This window comes from Triticum dicoccoides, chromosome 5B (genome assembly GCF_002162155.2).
Source record: "Triticum dicoccoides isolate Atlit2015 ecotype Zavitan chromosome 5B, WEW_v2.0, whole genome shotgun sequence".
NCBI classification, from domain to species: Eukaryota; Viridiplantae; Streptophyta; class Magnoliopsida; order Poales; family Poaceae; genus Triticum; species Triticum dicoccoides.
In genome coordinates, this window is record NC_041389.1 from 441,209,962 (window position 1) to 441,215,451 (window position 5,490).

The window sequence follows — 5,490 nt, forward strand, 5'->3', positions numbered from 1 at the left end:
CCCTAGGGGGAAGATATGAGCCATAAGAGGGGAGCACACTAGCCCACAAGTGGTGGAGCGCCCCCCCTTAGGCATGTGGCCGGATTGGAGGAGGAGAAGGGGTTCGCCCCCCCTTCCTTCTCCCCTTCCCCATTCCCTTTTCTCTCTGGCAAAAAGAAGGAAGGGGGAGGCCAAATTGGACTAGGGGCCCAAGTAGGATTCCTCAAATATGGGCGCGCCCTAGGCTGCCTCTCTCCCCCTCCCACCCATATATACGTGGGGAGGGGGCGCCTAGAACACACACCAACGATTGTTAGCCATGTGCGGCGCACCCCTCCACAGTTTACGCCTCCGGCCATATTCACGCAGTGCTTAGGCTAAGCCCTGCACAGATAACTTCACCATCACCGTCATGCTGACGGAACTCTTCTACTTCCTTGACACTCTGCTCGATCAAGAGTTCGAGGGACGTCATCGAGCTGAACGTGTGCAGAACTCGGAGGTGCCGTACGTTCGGTACTTGATCGGTCGGAACGAGAAGAAGTTCGACTACATCAACCACATTGGCAAACACTTCCGCTTTCGGTCCACGAGGGTACGTGGACACGCTGTCCCCCTCTCGTTGCTATGCATCTCCTAGATAGATCTTGCGCGAGCGTAGGATTTTTTTTGACATTGCATGCTGCATTTCCCAATAGTGGCATCCGAGCCAGGTCTATGCCTAGATGATATGCACGAGTAGAACACAAAGAGTTGTGGGCGGTGATCGTCATACTGCTTACCACCAATGTCTAATTTTTATTCAGTGGTATTGTTGGATGAAGTGACCCGGACCAACCTTACACGACCACGTTCATGAGACCTATTCCACCGACAAACATGCAACTAGTTTTGCATAAAGGTGTCTGGCGGGTGTCTGTTTCTCCAACTTTAGTTGAATCAAATTTGAGTGCGGCCGGTCCTTGTTGAAGGTTAAAACAACAAACTTGATAAATCACCGTTGTGGTTTTGTGCCATAGGTAAGAACGGTTCTTGTTAGAAGCCCGTAGCAGCCACGCAAAACTTGCAACAATAAAGTAGAGGACGTCTAACTTGTTTTTGCAGGGCATGTTGTGATGTGATATGGTCAAGACATGATGTGATGTACATTATTGTATGAGATGATCATGTTTTGTAAAAGTTATCGACAACTAGCAGGAGCCTTATGTTGTCGCTTTATTGTATGAAATGCAAACGCCATGTAATTGCTTTACTTTACCACTAGCGGTAGCGATAGTTGTAGAAGCAATAGTTGGTGATACGACCACGCCGCAATGATGGAGATCAAGGTGTCGAGCTGGTGACAATGGAAATCATGACGTTGCTTTGGAGGTGGAGATCAAAAGCACAAGATGATGATGGCCATATCATGTCACATATTTTGATTGCATGTGATGTTTATCTTTATGTATCTTATTTTTCTTAGTACGGCGGTAGCATTATAAGATGTTCCCTTAACTAAATTACAAGGTATAAGTGTTCTCCCCAAGTATGCATCGTTGCGAAAGTTCTTCGTGCTGAGACACCACGTGATGATCGTGGTGTGATAGGCTCTATGTTCACATACAACGGGCGCAAGACAGTTTTGCACATGCGGAATATTCGGGTTAAACTTGACGAGCCTAGCATGTACATACATGGCCTTGGAACACTGGAGACCGAAAGGTCGAACGTGAATCATATAGTAGATAAGATCAACATAGAGATGTTCACCATTGATGACTACTCCATCTCACGTGATGATCGGACATGGTTTAGTTGATTTGGATCTCATATAATTTAGATGACTTGAGGGATGTCTATCTAAGTGGGAGTCTTTAAGTAATATGATTAATTGAACTTAATTTATCATGAACTTAGTCCTGATAGTTTTTGCATATCTATCTTGTAGGTCAATGGCCCGTGCTACCATTCCCTTGAATTTTAATGTGTTCCTAGAGAAAGCTAAGTTGAAAGATGATGGTAGCAACTACATGGACTGGGTCCATAACTTGAGGATTATCCTCATTGCTGCACAGAAGAATTATGTCCTTGATGCACCGCTAGGTGAAAGGCCTGCTGCAGGAGCAGATGATGATGTTATGAACGTCTGGCGAGCTCGATATGATGACTACTCGATAGTTTAGTGTGCCATGCTTTACGACTTAGAATCGGGACTTCAAAGAAGTTTTGAACGTCATGGACCATATGAGATGTTCCAGAAGTTGAAGTTAATATTTCAAGCAAATGCCCGAGTTGAGATATATGAAGTCTCCAACAAGTTTTATAGATGCAAGATGGAGGAGAACAGTTTTGTCAGTGAACACATACTCAGAATGTCTGGATATAATAATCACCCGACTCAGCTGGGAGTTCATCTTCCAGATGATTGTGTTATTGACAGAGTTCTACAATCACTGCCACCAAGCTACAAAGGCTTCGTGATGGACTATAATATGCAAGGGATGGAAAAGACTATTCCCGAGCTCTTCGCAATGCTCAAAGGTGCGGAGGTAGAAATCAAGAAGGAGCATCAAGTGTTTATGGTTAACAAGACCACTAGTTTCAAGAAAAAGGGCAAGGGGAATAAGGGGAACTTCAAGAAGAATGGCAAGCAAGTTGCCACTCCCGGGAAGAAGCCCAAAGCTGGACCCAAGCTTGAAACTGAGTGCTTCTATTGCAAAGGGACTGATTATTGGAAGCGGAACTGCCCCAAGTATTTGGCGGATAAGAAGGATGACAAAGTGAACAAAGGTATATTTGATATACATGTTATTGGTGTCTACCTTACTAATGCTCATAGTAGTGCATGGGTATTTGATACCGGTTCGATTGCTCATATTTGTAACTCGAAATAGGGACCATGGATTAAACGAAGATTGGCTAAGGACGAGGTGACGATGCATGTCGGGAATGGTTCCAAGGTCGATGTGATCGCCGTCGGCACGCTACCTCTACATCTACCTTCGAGATTAGTTTTAGACCTAAATAATTGTTATTTGGTGCCAGCATTGATCGTGAACATTATATCTGGATCTTGTTTATTGCGATATGGTTATTCATTTAAATCAGAGAATAGTGATTGTTCTATTCATATGAGTAATATCTTTTATGGTCATGCACCCTGATACATCTCCAACGTATCTATAATTTATGAAGCATTCATGCTATTTTATTATCTGTTTTGAATGATTATGAGCTTTATTATACACTTTTATATTAATTTTGGGACTAACCTATTAACCGGAGGCCCAACCCATATTGTTGTTTTATTACTTGTTTCAGTATTTCGAAGAAAAGGAATATCAAATGGAGTCCAAACGGAATGAAACCTTCAGGAGTGTGATTTTTGGAACGAACATGATCCGGGAGACTTGGAGTACAAGCCAGGGAAGCTTCGAGGAGGCCAGGAGATAGGAGGGCGCGCCCACCCCCTGGGCGCGTCCCCCTGTCTTGTGGGCCCCTTGAGCCTTCCCCGACCGACTTCTTTCACCTATATATTCCCTTATACCCTAAAATCATCGAATACGAAGATAGATCGGGAGTTCCGCCACCGCAAGCCTCTATAGCCACCAAAAACCTCTCGAGAGCCCGTTCCGGTACCCTGCCGGAGGGGGAATCCCTCACCGGTGGCCATCTTCATCATCCCGGTGCTCTCCATGACGAGGAGGGAGTAGTTCACCCTCGGGGCTGAGGGTATGTACCAGTAGCTATGTGTCTGATCTCTCTCCCTCGTGTTCTCTCTATGGCACGATCTTGATATATCGCGAGCTTTGCTATTATAGTTTAATCTTATGATGTTTCTCCCCCTCTACTCTCTTGTAATGGATTGAGTTTTCCCTTTGAAGTTATCTTATCGGATTGAGTCTTTAAGGATTTGAGAACACTTGATGTATGTCTTGTCGTGCTTATCTGTGGTGACAATGGGATATTCACGTGATCTACTTGATGTATGTTTTGGTGATCAACTTGCAGGTTCAATGAACTTATGCACAGGGGTTGGCACACGTTTTTGTCTTGACTCTCTGGTAGAAACTTTGGGGCACTCTTTGAAGTACTTTGTGTTGGTTGAATAGATGAATCTGAGATTGTGTGATGCATATCGTATAATCATGCCCACAGATACTTGAGGTGACAATGGAGTATCTAGGTGTCATTAGGGTTTTGGTTGATTTGTGTCTTAAGGTGTTATTCTAGTATGAACTCTATGATAGATTGAACGGAAAGAATAGCTTCATGTTATTTTACTACGGACTCTTGAATAGATAGAACAGAAAGGATAACTTTGAGGTGGTTTCGTACCCCACCATAATCTCTTCGTTTGTTCTCCGCTATTAGTGGCTTTGGAGTGACTCTTTGTTGCATGTTGAGGGATAGTTATATGATCCAATTATGTTATTATTGTTGAGAGAACTTGCACTAGTGAAAGTATGAACTCTATGCCTTGTTTCCTACCATTGCAATACCGTTTGTGCTCACTTTTATCATTGGTTACCTTGCTGTTTTTATAGGGTGCATAGGAAGTGGGTGCATAGGAAGTGGGTTAGACTTAAATGTGCTAGTCATATGCTTCATTATGCTCCCGTTATGTTTCAATTCTTATCTTTTATGTGAGCATCATTGTCATCATCATGCCTAACTAGAAAGACATTAAAGAAAAGTGCTTGTTGGGAGACAACACAATATTTACCCTTATTGTTTTTGTCTGTTCACATGATTATGCTACTTTAGTAATCATGTTTTATAGCTTTTGTTTCAATAAAGTGCCAAGTAAGACCTTTAGGATAGCTTACGGTGATAGTTGTGTTGATCCTGTTGAAATCAGAAACTTTTGCACCCAGTAAATTAGTTTTGATAATTCACAGAAACGTGCTTTTGATCTGATTCGTTCTTCTCTGGATTGGTACACGAATTTCTTAGGACTTCCTAATTTGGTAGGAGTTTTGGAGTTCCAGAAGTATAGGTTTGATACAGATTACTACAGGATGTTCTGTTTTTGACAGATTCTGTTTTCTATGTGTTGTTTGCTTATTTTGATGAATCTATGAGTAGTTCGGAGGGTATGAACCATAGATAAGTTGGAATACAGTAGATATTACATAAATATAAATTTAGAATGAGTTAATTACAGTACCTAAGTGGTGGTTTTATTTTCTTATATTAACGGAGCTTACGAGTTTTCTTTTGTGTTTTGTGTTGTGAAGTCTTCAAGTTTTGGGTAAAGAGTCGATGGACTATGGAATAAGGAGTGGCAAGAACCTAAGCTTGGGGATTCCCAAGGCACCTCAAGGTAATATTCAAGGACAACCAAGAGCCTAAGCTTGGGGATGCCCCGGATGGCATCCTCTCTTTCGTCTTTGTTCATCGGTAACTTTACTTGGAGCTATATTTTTATTCGCCACATGATATGTGTTTTGCTTGGAGTGTCATTTTATATTGTTAGTATTTGCTTGCTGTTATTTAGAATAATATTTTGCATCTTTAGTTTCAATA